Source organism: Chiloscyllium plagiosum, unplaced genomic scaffold (assembly GCF_037043375.1).
Source record: "Chiloscyllium plagiosum isolate Xiang-an unplaced genomic scaffold, Cpla_swu_hap1 HiC_scaffold_38, whole genome shotgun sequence".
Classification (NCBI taxonomy): domain Eukaryota; kingdom Metazoa; phylum Chordata; class Chondrichthyes; order Orectolobiformes; family Hemiscylliidae; genus Chiloscyllium; species Chiloscyllium plagiosum.
Window position 1 is genome coordinate 54212267 of NW_028270176.1, and position 22079 is coordinate 54234345.

Genomic DNA, 22079 nt, shown 5'->3' on the forward strand with positions numbered 1-22079 from the left:
GCCCGCGGCTCTGACGTTGGCCTCTGCGAACGCTCCAGGAGACTTATCTGTGGAGTAGAGCCTGGTCTCGGAGTTCAGAGCCTGTGAGAGAAGATTGATTCAGCATTGGAAGAGACCCGAACCAGCCTGGAACTGATCTCAGCCAAGCTGCAGAAGCAGGATCAGGAGACTCAGCGTCTCGGGCCGTGCATCGTCGAGGTGGAACTGCGGACCGCGGCTTCGGAAACCATGGCAGAAACCTCTGCGGGTCGTGTCCAATCCCTGGAATGGTAGGTAAGGGCCTTAGTAGAGTAGATCGACGACCTCGAAAATCGGGGCCGTCAGAAGAACATCAGCCTGGTCGGGCTGCCGGAACGAGAACAAGACGGCCAGCTCGTCAGCTTCTTTTCGTTTCTCTCACTTACCGCCGAATGAGAAAGTCGGTTTGTGGATGGTGGGGGTGGTTACATTTTGTTTCACCCGGACTGCCTGAGGTCAAAGTATGGATGGGACGGATTTAATTTTCTTGTTGTAAGACGTGTGCAACTTTTTAAAAAATTGTTTTGCCTGGATTTGGTGAGTGGCTTCAGCTCGAAGGAGCCATGGGGGATTAATGGGTAATATGTGTACCCTCTGCAGGAAGGGAGGATCTCTCCACTTATTTGTGTTATATGTTGGTTCATTTTAGAAATAGTTGTTAGAAGTTTTGATTTGGTTGTTATTATAGATATAGTTTCAAGTTTGTATAAACTGTTTACTGCTTTCGCTTGGCGCGCTATAAATGGGGTTCTTCTCCCAGTTGGTCATGGGCTGCTTCAGATGGCTATGGCTAACCGCTCTTTTAAATGGTGCACATGGAACCTTAAGGAGATTCACTCACTCGTGAAGAGAAAAAGATACTTTCAAGCCTCAGAAAGGAAGGGGTCGATGTAGCCTCGCTGCAAGAAACACATCTAACTGATAAGGAGCACTTAAATTTACAGCAGGGAAGGTTCGACCCGGTGTTTATTTCATCCTTTAATTCGAAAAGTAGAGGAGTAGCTTCAGTCATTCATACAAACCTTCCGCTTCAGTTGTTTTTAACAAACTAACGACGAACGTGAGTGGTTTCTAATCCTTAAAGATTTAATACATGGAGAGGAATATGGGACCTTGTAGAATATTGCCCGACCACACCCCCTCAAATGCGCTCTCCATTTTGATTACCCTTGGGGGCCATTGTACAATTAAAAGGGAGATTTTAACCAACTTATGGACCCCGAAGTGGATAGGATGTCAAGGGGTCTCACGAGTATTTCCCCGCCACCAAGGCAGCTGGTGGACCTGAACAGGGAGCTGCGTTGGTGGACGTTTGAGATGTCTTCACCCTGAAGGTAGGGACTTCACCTTTTTTATAACCCAAGTAAGTGATATATCAGGATTAACATATTTTTTGCCCCATTGGACTTTTTAAATTCGTTGCTGCCCTGCAAAATTCTGATCATGCAGCAGTGTACGTGGATGTTAAGGCCGATGGCGATGGGACATGCTCGCAGCACTGGCACATGGATCTTTGCCTCCTAAAAGATAGCAAATTCATTGAGTACTTTTCGCTGGAATTTAAGTTTTTATTGACCTTAACTTGGTTACGGCCAGTAATCCATCTGTGTTCTGGAAGACTGCCAAGGCCTATGCAAGGGATGTGATTATTTCTTACTCGGTGACTCGGAAGGCAAAGCAGTAGCGTATGCTGAATGCTTGACTGAAGGCAGCTGAGACAGCATACTTTGGCAGACTGTCTTTAACTAAGTTGCAGCAGATTACAGCCCTCCTGGCTGCTCTGAAAACTGCGCTCACCCAGACAGCAAAGAGGGAGATTTCCTTTGCGGAACAGAGGTTATTCGAGTATGGCGCTAAACTGAGAAGGTATTTGGCGCACTTGGCCAGAGGGAAGAGTGCCCCCAATCTATTACATCCATTAGAGAGGATGCTGGTACTATCACCTGCGCTCCCAAAAGGGTTAATGCAGCATTCAGAAAGTTCTACTCTGCATAGCTCCAATCAGAGGATTGTGTGGACAGATTGGTGAAAACGGAGTCATTTTTAAGACCCTGGACCTCCCAGGTATAACTTCAGAGCAGGAGTCTCTTTTGAATGCCCCGTGACATGCAAGAGATTCAGGATGCGGTAAGGCAGCTCCAGAGTGGCAAACCGATCAGCCAGATGGCTTGTGGAGTGAGATCTATAAGGATTTCATAGACATTATGGCTGTGACAATGTTGGATATATTCAATTATTCTTGTGGACAGGACAGCCTCCCACCCTCTCAGAGAGAAGCAAACATTTCTCTTATTCTCAAAAGAGGGAAATCCCCAGAGGATTACCTATCCTTATAGGCCTATACTGTTATTAAACGTGGAATTTAAAACTTTGTCGAAAGTACTAGCGTTGAGGCTGGAGAAGATCTTGTCCTTCATTGTGAAAGAGGACCAGACACGTTTTATTCGGAGTCACAAGCCCCCTATTAATATTAGGAGAGTGCAAAATATGGCTCAGGTGTGCCAGCAAGGTCGATTCCAGGCTTGGCAGTCTCGCTGGATGCAGAGAAAGCATTTGATTGGGTGTAGAGGTGGCGGACAAGCGTGCCCCTTTCGCCGTTATTATTTGTATTGGTGATTGAGCCATTGGCAGAGGCCACCCAGAGGGGCCCCAATATAACTGAACGGGTGGTAGGGTCAGGAAGGCATAACATCATCCTTTACACAGATGACGTTCTTCTCTTTCTAACTAGCCCAATGATATCTTTGCCTCGTTTAATAGAAGTGATTGATATATTTGAATCTTTCTCGGGGTATAACATCAATCTTATGAAACCGGAGGCCATGCCTGTTGGGGTTTTATTCGAGTACCTGATCATGGGGGGTGCAATCTGATTCTCTTTCAGATGGTCACAAGGAAGTTTCCTCTATTTAGGCATTTTGATCACACCGGCCTTCAATCAATTATATAAAGCAAACTTGCTCGAGAAGATAAGACAGGAGCTTCGGCTTTGGGAAGATATTCCAATATCCTGGTTGGGTAGAATACCTCCGATTAAAATGAATGTACTTCCACTTTCTTCTATCACATGCGAATGGTCCTTTTGATGCTCTCCAGGTCGGTTCTATGGAGGCTTTACAGTTGGTTAAGCTTATTTATCTGGCACCACAGGTGGCCTCTTATGAAGCTCGCCAAATTGCAGCTTCTGCAGGAGATGAAGGGTGTGAATTTTCTGGACTTTAAGAAATACCAACTAAGTTCCCTGCAATCGTATGTGGCTGATTGAACTTGCAAAGAACTGTGGTCAGTTTGGCTGGACATTGAGGCATCGCATGCAAAATCCCCCCTCGTTAATCTGTTGTTTGTGGACAAGACGAGGACTGTTATGAACCATTGCAGAAATCCAATTGTCCTTAAAATAGTTAAAGCCTGGAAAATGATGCGACAAAGTGAGGGCAATTTAGAAAAATAATACTCCCATTGTAGGATTGGAAGGATCCCAGCTGAGATTGATGGATTCTGGCTTTCGGCTCTGGGAGTCCAGAGGAGTTTCCTGTTTGGGAGAATTATTTGACGTGGTGGTCATGATGGTTTTCGAGCAGCTGAGCCAGAAATATGAGTTATCTTGGAGGGGCCACTTTCGTTAATTTCAAATGATGAATTTTATACAGAAAAAAATACGACATTAATGGTTAGTCCCTATAGGTCGGAAATGGAGAGAAGAGTGCTCTCTCGGTCAGCACCCTCTATCATTTATTAAGAGGTAACGTCTCAAAGGATATAGAGCGGCTGCATGGAATCTGGGCTCAGGACCTGTGGGTGGAGATCTCACCAGAGGAGTGGGAAGATATTTGGGAGACCGAAAGGAAGATTGCAATTTGCAATAGGATGTAGGCTATGCAGTTGAAAGTACTCCGCAGGGTTTAATTGACACCGGAGCAGCTTGTCAAATTTAAGACATCAGCGTCCCCAATGTGCCCCAAATGTACAACAGATGTTGTTACACCTACGTATTGCTTGTGATCATGCCACAAGTTTCGTAGGTATTGGTGCACTATACCAAGTGTTTTGGAATTGGTTTTGGGAACCGAGGTCAAGGCAAATCCGGTGTCCCTCCTCTTGTGGTCGCTGAACCTTCCCTCTTTGGACTTACATGGAAATAAATTGTTTCGTATTCTTTCATTTTGTGAGAGGGAGAACATTCTGATGAACTGTGTTCCAGGAAACCTCCCAGGACTCTGATCATGGTGTAGGTTAGTTGTGGAGCCCATCCCCCTCGACTTCCTTACGAGTATGGGCACCAGAAAAAGGAACATTGTTATAGGACGTGGCTGCCCTATTTCAACCATATAGACATGGTTTTATTGGCTATATTGGTCAGTGCATTTATGTAACAGTGAGGGCTCTGAGAGGAAGAATTCTGAACAAATACGGGTATGGCAACTCATGCTACCAGTGATTGGTAGGATTGTGCTGGGTGTTGTAACTTCATGTAATTTAATTTACTTTGCCTTGGTTCAGCTCAGTTTAATCTATGTCTTGTTTTGATTTAGTTTTGACATCAGCCCATTGATTTTATGCACAGCGAAGAGAATGAGTCCATTCAGCCACTCATGCCTCTTACACAGCAACCAGCGTAGGTCATTTCACACCATGCGTCAATTATACAGGATTGGAGGGAACGAAGAGAATATAGAGAGGTGAGAATTCAAGTTTATCACCTTCACCTGGAATATAAAGTAGTGAGAAAACTGCTGGAATTTAAGAAAATTGTTAAAATCGATTATTCAGGAATTAATGAAAGGACATTTGCAGAGTCAAGCCACAATTCACCAGAATCAACATAATTTTACAAAGGATGAATCGTATTTTCATTGTTTGTTTGAGTCTTTAAGAATGTGACAAGCAAGCTGCATAATGGGGACCCTGGAGATGTAAAATCAGGACTTGCACAAGACATTGAATAAGGTGTGCACAAAAGATTGATCTGCAGAATAAGATTGCATATGGTTAGAATAATTTATTCGCGTGGATGTAGGATTGGCGAAACAAAGAATTTCATTGAGATGGAATAACTGGTTCATTTTCTGTTTCCAAAAATACCATAGGGCTCAGTCCCCAGGTCCCAACTACTAGCAATCAATACTATCACCTATTTGAGGGGATTGACATGCTATAATAAGTTTTTCAGAAGACACTGACTCAGGTGAGAAATTGTAATGAATGGTTAAGGATAGGTTGGGACATTATTTGGCTGATGAAATGAAAGAATGAAAAGTATGCGTCCGTTTTGGTCAGTGTAACAGAAAGGCAACTTACAATCCAAACAGAGGGAAACTACATAGTTCTTAGGTACAGAGGGATCTGGTATCCTCATCCATATCACAAAAAACACAGATGCAGGTATAGCGGATAATGAGAAAGGCAACTGCAAGTTTGGTATTTATTTCTAAAAGAATAGATTATAAAGCGAAGGAGGTGCTGCTGCAATAATGTCAGGCATTTGAGAGATCGCAATTGAGTACTGTGTACAGTTTTGGTGTCCTGACTGCAGGAGGGAAGTAATTACCAGGAGGCAGTTCAGAAGAGGTATACTAGATTGATTCCAGAGATAAGGAGTTTGTCCTCTGAAGAGAGATTGAGCAGTTCAGGCCTATACTCTCTGGAGTTTAGAAAAATGGGAGGATATGTCACTGAGATGTGGACAATGCTAAAGGTGATTGATAATGTCGACATTCATTGGGTATTTCCTCATGTAGTGCAATCGACAACAAGACTTCATAGTTGTTGTGGTTCTGTTCGCCGAGCTGGAAGTTTTTGTTGCAAACGTTTCGTCCCCTGGCTAGGCGACATCATCAGTGCTTGGGAGCCTCCTGCGAAGCGCTTCTTTGATGTTTCCTCCGGTGTTTGTAGTGGTCTGTCCCTGCCGCTTCCGGTTTTCAGTTTCAGCTGTCCGCTGTAGTGGTTGGTATATTGGTCGATGTGTTTGTTGATGGAGTTTGTGGATGAATGCCATGCCTCTAGGAATTCCCTGGCTGTTCTCTGTCTGGCTTGCCCTATGATATACTCTGGGTCAGATATGTCGATGACACGTTTGTAATCATTAAAAACACGGAAATAGACAAAACACACCGGACCATCAACGCCACACTCACAGGAATCCGATTCACGAGAGAAGAAGAAAAGGATAGCCAACTCCCATTCCTCGACGTAATGGTACAGAGAACACCAAATGGAGAATTCACTACAAGGGTATACAGGAAAGCCACACACACAGACCAAGTACTAAACTATGAAAGTAACCACCCCAACACACACAAACGAAGCTGCATCACGACACTATTCAAAAGGGCCACAACACACTGCAGTACACCAGAGCTGCAAAAAGAAGAAGAGGAACACCGATACAAGGTATTCGCCAAAAACGGATACCCGCGCAACTTCATCAACAGATGCCGAAGAGAAAGACCCCGAACGAGGACATACCACAACCAAAAGGACTAGCCACACTACCATACATCAGGAGCATCTCGGAACTGACAGCCAGACTACTGCGACCCCTAGGACTCATAATGGCACACAAACCAACAGCCACGCTCAGACAACAACTCACCAGAACAAAGGACCCGATACCCAACATGAGCAAAACGAATGTAGTGTACAAAATACCATGCAAGGACTGCACAAAACACTATATAGGACAAACAGGAAGACAGCTAACAATCCGCATACATGAACATAAACTAGCCACGAAACGACACGACCAGCTATCCAACCACTACAGCGGACAGCTGAAACTGACAACTGGAAGCGGCAGGGACAGACCACTATAAACACCGGAGGAAACATCAAAGAAGCGCTTCGCAGGATGCTCCCAAGCACTGATGATGTCACCTAGCCAGGGGACGAAACGTTTGCAACAAAAAACTCCAGCTCGGCGAACAGAACCACAACAACGAGCACCCGAGCTACAAATCTTCGCACAAACTTTGAAGACTTCATAGTTTTAGTATAAATGGAGAGGAATTAAAACAGTGATGAGAGAACGTCTCTCAAAGGATTGCAAATCTGTGTAATTCACTGTTCCAGACTGCAGTGGATACTGGGATATTGAGTAACTGAAGGTATATGGAGAGTGGGCCGGAAAATGGGACTGAGACCGAGATGACATCAACCATGATTGTATTCAATGGTGGAGCAGGCTGACATCAGATATGATTGTATTCAATTGTGGAGTAGGCTGACATCAGCCGTGATTGTATTCAAAAGTGAAGTAGGCTGACATCACTTATGAATGTATTCAATAGTAGAGCAGGCTGACATCACATATAATTGTATTCAATGGTGGAGAAGGCTGACATCACATATAATTGTATTCAATGGTGGAGCAGGCTGACATCACATATAATTGTATTCAATGGTGGAGAAGGCTGACATCACATATAATTGTATTCAATGGTGGAGCAGGCTGATATCAGATATGATTGTATTCAATGGTGGAGCAGGCTGACATCAGCCGTGATTGTATTCATTGGTGGAGAGCGTTGACATCAGATATGATTGTATTCAATAGTGGAGCAGGCTGATATCAGCCATGATTGTATGCAATGGTGGACCAGGCTGATATTAGATATGATTGTATTCAGTGGTGGATCAGGCTGACATCAGATGTGACTGTATTCAATAGTGGAACAGGCTGACATTAGATATGATTGTATTCAATGGTGGAGCAGGCTGCCATCAGATGTGACTGTATTCAATAGTGGAGCAGGCTGACATCAGATATGATTGTTGTCAATGGTGGAGCAGGCTGACATGAGCCATGATTGTATTCAATAGTGGAGCAGGCTGACATTAGATATGATTGTATTCAATGGTGGAGCAGGCTGCCATCAGATGTGATTGTATTCAATAGTGGAGCAGGCTGACATCAGATATGATTGTTGTCAATGGTGGAGCAGGCTGACATGAGCCATGATTGTATTCAATAGTGGAGCAGGCTGACATCAGATATGATTGTTGTCAATGGTGGAGCAGGCTGACATGAGCCATGATTGTATTCAATAGTGGAGCAGGCTGACATCAGATATGATTGTTGTCAATGGTGGAGCAGGCTGACATGAGCCATGATTGTATTCAATGGTGGAGAGCGCTGACATCACATATGAATGTATTCAATAGTGGAGCAGGCTGACATCATATATAATTGTATTCAATTGTCGAGCAGGCTGGAGCGGCTGGATTGCTGACTGATGTTCCTCGTCCTTGTTCAGCCTTTCGAACGTGTTACACAGGAATGTTGGAGGGCTGGTTATCGGACAGAAAGCAGGCACTCCGGATAAATCAGATTTAATCAGTTTGAAAGAATGTGACCAGTAGGGTCACACAGTGACCAGTGCAGGGTCCTCAGCTATTTACCATCTATATCAATGATCTAGAGGAGTGGAACAAATGTACTGTAACTAAGTTTGCCAATGGAACTAAGATAAGCAGGAAATTAAATAATCAATGGAAGTTGTAGAGTCTGTAAATGGATATGGACAAGTTAATCAATGGATAAAAGTTTGGCAGGTGGGATGTCACGTCATATATCACCTGTCATTTTCTTCCAGGACAAACGGCAGGCAGTATGTTACTGAATTACAGAGGGATTACAGGACTTAGTAACACCGTGTGTACTAGAGGGCTCACTCTGAGTCGTTCAGACATGGCAAGTGTTTCTCCACCACCCTGATCGTCTGCTGCCTGATGTTCCCAGCGGGCCTATTGCTCTCATCCACCATATATATCCTCCGTCACTGAATGTTGACACTGATGTTAAGATCGGAGAGATGATGGAGCTGTCACACACTCCTGCCTGGAAAGTTCCGGAACATAGAAGCTGAATGAAACTCTGACCTAAAAAGCCACTGGCAGCACGGTCCGCCCTCTGATGTGAAACTGCAGGTCGTGTTGAAGGAGGTAACGCCGCTCTGTGACCAGCTCCTTGTTCAGTCAGGGTCCCCTCACACTCTGCTCCTTGGTTAGGTGGAGCTTGGGAAGCTGTTGCTGGAAAACCCGTGGTGGATCCAGCAGTTCCCTTTCCCCAGATACACGCACTGCGTGGTTTCAGAGCTTCCCCTCTCTGCAGCCTCTGCTCCATTTGTTGTTCATGTTACAGACCCAGATGCTGTTACTATCGTCACCATGCTCCATCGACAGTTGAGTCACCAAATCCTCAGGTCTCCCTGAATGTCTGAGGCAGCTCACAGCACAACCTCCAGCAAAGCATTCCCAGCACCTCCACTAAATTTCCAATAACAGGAGTCAGTTCGGAGCCCCTCAGTTCCATGTTCAATGCCTGGTACTTAACAATAATACTCGAGCGGCTTCCTCGTGTAACTGACCGCATGATCAGCTGAGAGGGACAAACACAAATGTTCAGTGAACAGGCACAGGACAAGGTTCAAAGACGTGTCTCAAAGCTGCTGGGACCCCCTGTCCACCATGGAACACTGCATGGGACACACCGGGAAGTGAGCAACAGCCAACACACACTCCCCTGTCCATGGAGCACTACATGGGACACACCAGGCAATGAACAGCCGGAGACGCACCATTCATTGCTTCTGAGCTTCACAGTGCCAGCTCGTGATACATTAAGGATCCAAATGGGACCCACAGCCGTGATGTATAGAAGAGCATGAGCCGTGCACTTTGCATGTTGCTTCTGAACTTCATAATTACGTCCCCAGGGATTCAGGGATATTAGCACCAACGGTCAGGTTAAGGTACAGAAAGACGGATATTCGTGTTATATTTGGATGATTACTTGATCAGCAAGTTGAATAAACATGGCTCTTCTCAGAGAAATGGGATTAGCCGGAGGAGTCAGACGCTGTCGGGTCCAATAACAAGAGTAAGAACATAAAATAAATATGCTGACAGATCAGCTCAAATGGTCAGTTATGCCCGATACCAACTCCACCTCACAGAATCAGACATCATAATCCAGATGAGATATCTATTCAGCGTGAAGCACTGTGCAGACGAGGCTATTGTAGTGCTCAATAGAACCCAGCAATCTGTAAAGACTGTGCAGACCACATCAGTCCACTGGGAGCTGTGCAGTGAATAACTCTGTAAACCTGGAGCAGTTACCCTTCCAGCATGTAGAGCTGTGTCCACCACCCCAGTGCATTGCTCAGTAACACTGTGTGTGATCACTGCACACTGTCGGGAAACTTGCAACCCATGCTGGAAGTGACAGGATGTACAACTCCCATCCATTTACAGCTCCATATCTTCATTGTGCCAGGCACTTTAGAACATCTAGTCAAGAGGAAGGATGAAGCTTAGATAAGGTTGAGGAGGCAAGGATTAGGCAGTGCTCTAGAAGGTTGCAAGGTAACCAGGGTGGAAATGAAGAATGAACGCAGGAGAGATAAAAGTGTGCATGATAAAGCCTTGGCGGGTAGAATTAAGGTAAAACCTAAGACGTTCTACAATTATGTGAGAAACAAGAGGATGGCCAGAGTGAGGGTAGGGCTGTTCAGGTATAATGGAGGGAACGTGTGCCAGGAGTCAGAGGAGGTAACGGAGGTTCTTAATGAATGTTTGCTTCAGTATTCACTAATGAGAGGGACCTTGACGTTTCTGAGGACAGCATGAAACAGGCGAATATGCTAGAACAGGAGGATGTGTTGAAAAATTTGCGAAACACACGGATAGATAAATTTATTTGGCCAAACAGGATATGCCCTAGGATACTATAGGAACCGAGAAGAGATTGCTGTGCATTTTGCGATGATTTTTGCATCCTCACTGTCCACTGGAGTCGTGCCAGATGACAGGAGGCTGGCAAAAGTAATTCCCTGGTTCAAGAAAGGGAATAGGGATAATCCTGGGAATTATTGGCTAACCAGTCTTAGACCAGTGACGGGCAAAGTATTGGAGAGGATTTGAGAGACAGGATTTATGAATACTTGGAAACTTATAAATGATTAGAGACAGTCAGCATGGCTTTGCGAGGAGCAGTTCATGCCTCATAGATCTTATTGAATTCCTTAAGGATGTGACAAGACACGTTGATGAATTAGAGCAGTGGATGTAGTATATATGGATTACAACAAGGCGTTTGATAAAGTTCTCCACAGTAAGCTCATTCCCAAACTAAGGAGGGATGGCTTACAGGGAGATCAGGTTGTCTGGATGCAGAATTGGCTGGCCCACAGAAGTCAGAAGGTGGTGGTAGATGAAGCAGATGCAGCCTGGAGCTTGGTGACCAGCTTGGTGATCTGTTCTGGGATCTCTGCTCTTTGTGATTTTTTTTATAAGAGAGCTGGATAACGAATTGGAAGGGTGGGTTCATAGGTTTGCCGATGGCATGAACTTTGGTGGAGTTGGTGGTTAGTATGGAGGGCTGTTGTAGATTGTAACAGGACATTGACAGAACTGAGCTGATGAGTGACAGATCGAGATAAATCTGGAACAGCAGGATCTTGGGGTCCATGTCTATAGATCCTCAAAGTTGCCATTCAGGTTGATGCTGTTGTTTAGAAGACGTATGTGTTGGCTTTCACAGCCGGGGAGATCAGTTTCAGAGCTGTGAGGTTTTGCAGCAGCTCTATAATCCCACTGTTTAACCCACTGCGATGAAGTTGAATGCTGTTCTGCATTGAGAGCTTGCAAGTACTTGTCATATGATTAGCTAATATTTTCAGAGTTTACTGTACTGAAACTATGTGACATCTGGCTGTGAAACCGATATGTTGAGCTTTGGTTGCTCTTTTAACAACTATTCGAATTTAGACAATCAAGATTAAATAATGTCCCACTATACTAAACCCATTCGATTTTAAATTTATTGTTTTGCCAACATCAAACCAAGGAGATGAGCTGATGTTGAGGGAATAAAGAGGCGCGAATTTTGAAAGTTAGACAGAAAGTAAACTGCCATCGTGGGAGTCTGCCATGAACAACATTCACTGTGTAAGATTCATTTTTTGAACGAAACATCCTTGCATTAAAAGACAGAACGTGACCCAGGGAGATATTCAGTGGAAGGAAAGAGCGCATTGGAGACTGCAGCCACTGGCTGGTTTATGTAATTTTAATACAGTTTCTCTTTAATTGGAAGAGTATATTGTTAAAGGTGGAGGAAGATAACAAACAGTTCAGAAAAAGGAAAACGTACAGTTGGGAATAACTGTTGTTGTTCAATGCTCACTTTTAGAATTAAGGAATACATTGATATTATTTCCTGTTAAGTAGTAATCCAATTTGCGGGCTCTCTGTCACTCGACTTTAACAGATTATGAGCGAGGTGAGCTTTTTTGAGTGTTTGGTTTCATTAGCAGAAGGGTTCATCACCGTGTCATAACACCACACTTGCAATACCGTGTTCTGGTCACCTCATTAAAGGAAAGAGGTGGAATTTATAGAGAGAATGCAGAGAATTATCTATGGAACAGCAGAAAGATTGACACAAGCCACACAGAGTGAGTGAAATATTGAGAAAGTCACTACGTGAAAAGTAAACACTGGCAGATTCCCGATGTCTATATAAACGTCAGTGTGGCCGTGGGTGTAGTGCGTCTGTATTGATGACTGGGTATCTGTGTGTGCATGTGCATCTGTGTATCGATATATTTCTATGTGTGCTGAAAATGTGTTGCTGGAAAAGGGCAGCAGGTCAGGCAGCATCCAAGGATCAGGAGAATCGACGTTTCAGGCATAAGCCCTTCTTCAGGAATTTGTCTATGTGTGCCTGTATTATTATATGTGTTATTGCATCAGTCTCCGTGTGTGTCTGTGCATCTATATTCATCTCTGTGTGTCTCTGCATGTCTGATTTTGTCACTGTGTGTATTTGCGTTTCTGCATTCATCGCTGTGTGCATCTGCATGTTTGTATTTGTCTCTGTGTGTATCTGCATGTCCGTATTTGTTTCTGTGCGTATCTGCATGCCTGTATTTATGTCTGTGTGAAGCTGCATGTCTGTATTAATCTCTATGTGTACCAAACTGTCTGTGTTCACCTCTGTGTGTATCTGCGTGTCTGTATCCATCTCTGTGTGTATCTGTGTGTCTCTATTCGTCTCTGTGTGTATCGGCGTATCTCTGGGTGTATCAGCGCGTCTGTTTTAGTCTCTGTGTATATCAGTTTATCTGTGTTCAACTCTGTGTGTATACGTGTATTTGCATTCGTCTCTATTGGTATCTGTGTGACTTTATTCTTCTCTGTGTGTAACTGCGTGTCTATATTTGTCTTTCTGTGTATCTGTGTGTATGTATTTGTCTTTGTGTGCATCTGCGTGTCTGCATTCATCTCTGAATCTGCGTGTCTGTATACATCTCTATGTGCATCTGTGTGCCTTTATTCATCTCTGTGTGCATCTGCCTGCCTGTATTCATCTGTGTGTGTCATTAAATTCGTCTCTGTGTGTATCTGCGAGTCTCTATGCGTATCTGCCTGTCTGTGTTTGTCTCTGTGTGTATCTGTGTGTCTGTTTGCATCTCTGTGTGTATCCGTGTGTCTTTATTCGTCTCTGTGGGCATCTGTGTGACTATTCGTCTCTGTGTGTATCTGCGTGTTTGTGTTTGTCTCTGTGGGTATCTGCGTGTCTGTATTCATCTTGCGTGTGTGTCTCCATCCGTCTCTCTGTCTATCTGCGTGTCTCTGTGTGTATCTGCGTGTCTGCATCTGTCTCTGTGTGCATCTGCGTGTCTGCATTCATGTCTGTATCTGCGTGTGTGTATTCGTCTCTATGTCTATCTGCATGTCTGTGTTCATGTGTGAGTATTTGTGTGTCTGTATTCATCTCTGTGTGTATCTGCGGGTCTGTGTTCGTCTCTGTGTGTATCGTTGCGAATGTATTCATCCCTGTGGGCACCTCTGTGAGTCTATTCGTCTTTGTGTGTATCTGCATGTCTATATTTGTCTCTGTGTGTATCTGCGTGCCTGTATTCATCTCTGTATCTGCGTGTCTGTATTCGTCTCTATGTGTATCTGCGTGCATGTATTCATCTCTGTTGTGTATCTTCCTGTCTGTATTTGTCTCTGTGTGTATCTGTGTGCCTGTATTTGTTTCTGTGTGTCGCTGCACGTCTGTATTCATCTCTCTGTGCGCCTGTGCATCTGTACTCATCTCTGTGTGTCTGTATTTGTCTCTTTGTGTATTTGCATGTCTGTTTTCATCTCTGCGTTAGGTCTGCGTGAATGTATTCGTCTCTGTGTGTATCTGTGTGTCGATGTGCAGAGCGGATCTGTCAGCCTCTCTGGTGTTTAAAGTGACGCAATGTCCTCATCTGCTGGCCTTCACACTCCTCTGTGTTGACAGCACCGGAAGGTGACAACCATCAGGGAATTCAGTCTGGGAGGGAGTGGGAGGGAGGCAGCTCATAGCTCCATCCAAACTGACAGAACCATCTGCACACGCACACACCCACAGTTTGGTATATGGAGGATTGTAATAGTACTGAGGACATTTCGAGCGTAGGATGTTCATGTAAAGTTATGTTTATGGTCGCTCTGCAATGTGGAAGTGATTTGTCTTTGAAGATTATTCATGACACAGAGTGCACAAATTAAAGAGTATTTCCACCACAAATGCTTCCAAGCAAGATTGACGAAACCATTTGTAAGTCAATGCAATGAATGTATTTCACGTTCATTATCTTGAAATGTTTTACAATATACTCCTACAAATTATAAATGAGAAAAGATTGAAAAGTCCTGAAACTGGCCCAGTGGTGGTGGTAATATCTCAGGAACGATATCGCTAGGTATCAGACGAAACTGCTCTGTGCTTCCAATGACGTTATTTGAAAAACCAAACAGCCATGCAATGTGAGCGATTGACAGTATCTGATGTCCTCTGAAAGAAACAAACTACTGACACTAGTGCAAAGGCCTGGGGAGGCGAGCAGAGGGTGGCATTGGATAACTATAAACTTAACAGGGACAGACGGAGAGGTGTGCGGGGCGGTGAGGGGTTGATCGCAATTTCAATGGATTTACCCCAAATAACGGCAAGACCTCGTCTCACGGAGATACACACAGACATACACAGACACGGTAAACACACAACACATATGCATACAGATATCGACACACAATCAAACACACACACTCCTGCACACAGTCTCTTTAAGATAGAGATGAATAAGCTTTTCATTAATTTGGGAATCAATGATCATTTGGCGAAGGCAGGAGAATGTAGGTGAGAAACATTTCAGCTGTAATCCAATGGCACAGCAGATCCAATGGGCTAAGTGGCCTGATTCCGCTCTATTTTCCCATTTTCAGGAGAGAGTGGCTTTCAAAGGTTGAATTTGAATGCAGATTACAGGGTTAAAGGTAGGCTTCTTGGCAGTGTGGAGGAACAAAGGGATCTTGTGGTCCACGTCTGTAGATTCCTCAAAGTTGCCAAAGCCCTCAAGGTGATAGGGCTGTTAAGAATGTGTATGATGTGTTGGCTTTCATAAGCTGGGGGATTGAGTTAAGAGCTGCGAGGTTATGCTGCAGCTCCAGAGTCCTGATTAGACTACACTTGAAATATTGCGTTGAGTTCTGTTCGCCCCATTAAAGGAAGGATGTGGAAGTTTTAGAGAGGGTGCAGACGGGAGTTCCCAGAATGTTGCCTGCCCTGTAGGGCATGTCTTATGAAGAAGGTTTGAGGCAGCTTTAGCTTTTCTCATTAGAGTAAATAAGGATGAACGGTACCTTGATAGAGGTGTGCAAGCTGATGAGAGGCACAGATAGAATGGATTAGTAGAGTCATTTTCATAGGGTAGAAATGGCTAACACAAGGAAAACATAATTTTAATGTGATTGGAGAGGGGTTTTGGGCAGATGTCAGAGGCAGGTTATTGACACAGGTAGTGATAGGTGCGTGGAATGCACTGCCAGTAGTGGTCGTAGAATTAGCTACATTAGGGACATTCAAGTAGCTCTTGGATAGGCACATAGATGATAATAGGATGAAGGGTGTGCAGTTTAGTTTTATCTTAGAGTAGGATAAAAGGTCGCCATACCATTGATGGCTGAAGGGCTCTTACTGTGCTGTACTGTTCAATGTTTGCTGTTCTAATTTCTTGAGCTCTTGTGAAAATATTGTACCTGGAATTCCTTTAACTTCACTGGAGCTTAATCTGGTCACTATTTGATTGCCGAGGGTTAATGGAAATTTGGGGAGGTTTGAGGGGCTGAATGGTCTATATCTGTTCCTAACCGTTGTGTCTAAAGAATAATGATTGGTTTGAGGGGAACTTATTTTGAGAATAAGGGCATTCCTATTTCAGACTGAGAAAGGGATGTTCCTTTCTCTTTAGGATTGTGTGGCCTGTAGTCTTCTCATGCACAAGGAGCAGTGAAGACTGGGTTAATGAAAACACTCAAGGCGGAGTTATATAGATCTTTGATGAACAAGAGAATCAATGTTTATTGGGAACAGACAGGAAAAGGATGCTTAGTTACCATCACATCAACAATGAGCATTCTGAATTGTGCAGCAGGCTCGAGGGGCTGAATGGCCACCTGCTGCTCTTGCTTCATGTGTCGTTCACTCACTCAACCCCGCCATTCTGTTACAGAAGGTGAGGAAGATCGCATTCAGCCATACAGGATCGATCTGCCCCTCTAAGTAATTATAAAGCAATAGGATGAAGCTCTTCAGCCATTTCAGTACATTACGCAGCGCAAGAGGACGTCACACACACTTTCTAGATTGCTACACAGGAACAGGGGAGTCCTGGGTAACTATCAGGAAATAGACAGTCGGGAGAAATGTGTATTTTCAGGTTGGGAATCTTTAACTTGGTGAAGTGCCTCAGAGATCAGTGCAACATCAAAAGATATTTAGATTCTGTCAATGAATTGCATGTGGGAACTGATTGGATGGAATTCAATTGGCTCAACCACTAAGATTCGATAAGTTGTCAAGTGGATGTAGAGAGTCTGCAATGTGATATAGACAGGGAAGGTTAGTGTGCAAACCTTCAGCAGAAACAGGATAACATGACGACCGAAGTTTGTGCTGTGGCAGAAGGGTAAAACAACAGTAAACTAATTAAAAGAAGAGGGAGCACAATACTCAGTTGTACAAAGGCATTTGTACACCCGGGTACATAAATCACACGGGGTTAGTATGCATATGCAGCAAGTAATTAGGAAGGTATTTGGAATGATTACTTTATGAAAAGGCTGTCAGGATATTTTACTGCATCTGTACAGGGAATTTCTGAGTTAACATCTGATGTACTGTGGGCAGTGATGATTCCATAAACTGAAAAATAAATGTACTCAATAGCTTTAGAAGCTTTGCCAAGATGTTTCACTGCACTTGCTCCTGGAAAGAAGGCCTTATTCTGTCATACAGCATGGAAACAGACCCTTCGCTGCATCATGTCCATGTCCTAAATTAATCAAGTTCCATTTGCCAGCACTTGGCCCAAATCCCATAAAAACTTCGTGTTCATTCAAATGGCTTCATTCAAATGGCTTTAAATGCTGTAGCTGTCCCAGCCTCCAACATTTCCTCTGACAGTTAATTCTATACACTGTGAAAAGTAACCACTTTTGTCCCTTTTAAATCTTTCTCCCCTCACCTTCAATCTATATGCTCTAGTTTTGGACTGCCCTAAGGTAGGAAAATGTTCTTGGATCTTCACCATTTCTTTTCTCCTCATGATGTTATAAATCTCTAAAAGGCGAGAGCACTTCAGGGTTGAGAATGAGAGGCGTTCGTATTGAACTGTATAAGATATTGAGGAGAGTGTATCTGATGCTTGGCCTATTGACATTTTCTCTGGTATGGGAGTCTAGAAATGAGGATTCAAATTTAAGAAAACAACGTGTATATGTTATATACGCTTTTCATAGTATAAGAAAGCAAATACTATGAAGACATGATTTTATTGGACAAAAATATGAGGACACATACAAATGTATCTTCATTAAAACTCTTACATGGAGCAGAGAACAGGGACAGTGTCATACAGTTCCGAGAATGTTCAAGCAGGCATCACGTGGTTTACTTTGGTCTCCAGATAACATTATTGTATATTTCTGCTCCGAGATGGAGAAAATGCAACATGTTGGAGAAACCACTGCTTATTGCTCCCTATCTTTCCTTGTTCCTTCTCGCAACAATGTATGAGAGGTGAAAAACATTCAGTCATCTTTATCATTCATGTAGGATAACTGTTGAGGAATCATTGGCATCTCCCTATTGCCTAAAATCAAAGGTAATTCAGCCAATCCGACTGTTCCACGAATAAATCCTGCTTGTGTGAGCAGAACAACCTCAGAGGCAGAATAACATTTAATTATTTTACTTTTGTCTTGAGTTTAACTATTGTTTGGACAAAGCCCTTTCAAGCTGATATTTTGCAGCTTTTTTTCCTGCTTATATTTAGGCATGTTTATGTGTGTGTGTGTGTGTGTGTGTGCACTTGCGTGTGTGAGACACTGTGTATGTCTTAGTGTGTGTGTCTGTGTGTATGCACAGAATGCATCTCAGTATGCGTTCAAAGATAAATATCAATGCACATATTTATCCAAACTGTTTGCACTTTTTTTTCCATCTTAGCTTTGAGTAACTTTATTATTGTTGCAAATGTAAGATATACAGCTGACTTGTCCCCAGCAAAGAACCAGACCTAGTCTGAGACCTATATCATTGGTCATATCACCAACCGGGTTACATTTAAAATTCATCATGATCAATGGAGGAACGGGACTAGAAAATGAAACAGTGGTCCGTCCAACCCCAGTCTGAACATGGATGAGGAGAATTTCACAAAGGGTTGTTTGAGTGGGAATGCTCTTCCCCAGAGGTTTGTGGTGCCTGTGTGTTTGCATTTAGTCAAAGCATTTAGATATTGGACAGTAAAGGACAATGCACTACAGATATGGAAGTGAGGCTGAGAACACATGCAGATTAGCCACGACCTTACTGCCTAGTTGACAGGGCTTAAAGTGCCTAATGCCACACTCCTACTCCTCAGCCTTACGTCCCTATGTTCCATTCAGTTCCTCCAAAACGGCAAGACAGAGCATTTGGAGTTCATTTATTCCGATAGCACAGAAACAGAGGAGATCATTCAGTGACTGAAGACTCGAGAGTGTAGCGCTGTAAAAGCACAGCAGGTCAGGCAGCATCCGAGGAGCAGGAGAATCGCCGTTTCTGAGCATAAGCTTCTGCCCGAAACGTGGTTTCAACAGAATACAAGGACGCTATTCAATCCAGTGAAACTATTGGAGAAGAATAGGGATAGCCCATTCAGACCCTCCTGCCTATTACATAAGGAGGGAAGGAGTGTAGCCAGCACATCGAGATGTTAAACAGGAACCGGAGTCGCCAGGTCAGGATCTTGAGCAGCTTCCAGATGACCAGGAGGTGGCCATTCAGCCTATCAAACCACGTGTACAGAAATAGGAAGATGTCTTTGATGCCCCAACATGACAAAGAGTGAAGCAGAGTCTACACAGATAGACTGCTCTATGTTGTTCCTCCTGGTTCCTTTGCTCGTGGTACACATGTGTCACTTTAACTTAGTTTGCTGAACGTGAGAGGGAAAAGTGAATGGTTTGTGTCAAGTCTCCAGGAAATGCCTTCTGTCTCCGAGAAGACATTATTGTACTCCTATAGAGGTCAGAAGCTGGTGGAAATAGCGAACTATTTCAGGATTAATGCACTAAAGCTGCTGATAGATTTATGAACAGTGCAGAGACACACACCAACTGCACATTGAGACGGTGAGAATTCATTAAGAGCCTGGAGCTCCCTCTCAACCATCATGGGGTCTCCACACTGAAATGTGAACTATTGGGATTTACATATCATGGGGAAAATCCAATTTCTCACAAAATCATCATCTTTTTTTCTGGACATAATAATTGTTCGTCCATAACCCTCAAGTTTAAATGTAATCGCTTGTTATTCTCTCGCTGTGCTACGTATTTTGCTGGATTATACTCTCATAACTTTTATCAGTTAATTATCGTTTACACAATGTAATTCAATAATTTGTTTGCAAAGGTGGAAACATCTTATTGCACAATTTGTATGCCTTTTCTTTTTTATATTTGTTGTAGCCTTTGCACAAAAGTACATGTTTTGTTTGCTGAACAGCATTGGGCAACTGTCTGTGTGGCGTTTGCACATTGTCGCCGTGTCTGCGTGGGTTTGCTCTGGGTGCTACTGTTTCCTCCCACAATCCAAAAATATACAGGTTAGGTGAATTGGCCATACTAAATTGCACATAGTGTCAGGGGTGAATAGAGGGTAGGGGAATGGGTCTGGGTGGGTTACTCTTCGGAGGGTCGATGTGGACTTGTTGGGCCGAAGGGCCTGTTTCCATACTGTATATAATCTAAAAAAAAAGTGACCTTTTTATCGGGATCAAGGGTCAGACACAGTATGTATTTTCCATGGGCTAAGAAACAGAAAGGAATAGAAGACAGTGACTCTGGAGACTGATGAGGAGTAAAGTTACATACCCCAAGTCCCCAATGTCTTCTTGACAGACAGAATAAAATCAAATGTAGAGAAAGAAACAGAATATATTCGGAAGAAGGAATTGCAAATGACAGTGTAAATAAAACAGGATAATTTGAAATGGAATGGCCGAACAATGATTGATCAGTGTGTGTGTGTGTGTGTGTCTGTGTGTCTGTGTGTGTCTGTGCATGAATGAGTGTGTGTATCTGTGTGTGTGAGTGCGTGTTTGTGTGTCTCTATGTGTGAGAGTGTGTGTGGGTGTTTGCATGTGTGTCGCTGTGTGTGAGTGCGCGTCTGTGTGTGTGGGTGTCTGTGCGTGTGTCTCTGTGTGTGAGGGTGTATGTGGGTGTGTCTGTGTGTTATAGTGTGGATGTGTGTGTGTGTGCATGCATGCGTGCAGATACATAAGACTGTTCATATGTGTGCACCATATTCAGAATGAACAAGAGAGACATATTTAACAAAAATGATGCATGTGATGTACAAAATTTATAAAACGTTAACATGTTATTTAGTCTTCAGCTGAGATGTTATGTTCCCCTTCTTTCAACGTACGCTCTGCCTTTTGCCTCTTCCTTGCGTTCCCAGACCTAATCTCTAATTCTTATCAGGATGTATGTTATAAATTCCTGCTTCTTGAGTTCCAAATCATTTCAGTTAATCAATTCTCTACCGGGAAACATATACATTGGCCTGCTGGTTCTGTCAACATCTGTTGCCTGTCATATTGATGGAGATAAAAGTTCTGGCATCAGACGCACATTTTAACATATTAATCTGTTGCACATACATTGTACAAAGGACCACAACACACAGGAATTGTCAAACCAAATACAAATGTACATCTATATCTATCAGTCATGTAGACTTCTCTATTTTTATACCTCCATATCTATATTCTCTCTCTCTGTCTCTCGATTTTTCTTTTAATCTAATTAATAAATCGTCCAATCGTTCTTTCTGTCCCATGCCTCAGACTTCTCTCCTTCTGTTTACATCTATTGCTCACTTTTGAATGTGATGTCTTAAATATAAGAGTAATGTAACTACAAGAAACGAGGGAGCAGTTGGCCAGAGTTAGTTGGAAGGGAAGCTGAGCACGGGAAGATGGTGAAGCAGCAATGGCAAAGGTATCTGGAGATAATTCCTCAGCACATCAGAAACTCATCCCAAGTAAGAAGAACAATATTCAGCAGAAGACAAGTCAGCCGTGAGTGATAACGAATTCAGGGAAAGCATAAAATAAAAGAAAATACACACAATGTGGTGAAGATTATTGGGAATCCAAAGGATTATGAAGTCGACAAATTCCAGCACGGATAACTAATAACAGCAAATGGGAGGAGAGGGTGAAATATGATATTACGCTTCTTAATCGTGTAAAAGAACATGGAAAGCGATTTTTGGACATATAATAAGGTCGACAGGGAGTAAAAAACAAACAAAGGACTGTAGGAAAATGAGGCTTGAGTAGTTATGGGAAGCAGTGGAATGGCAGAGGAATTGAATAGATACTTTACATCAGTTTTCACGGTGGAAGACACCAGCAAAATGCCAGAACTTCATGACAGTCAGGGTATAGAGGTGAGTATACTGA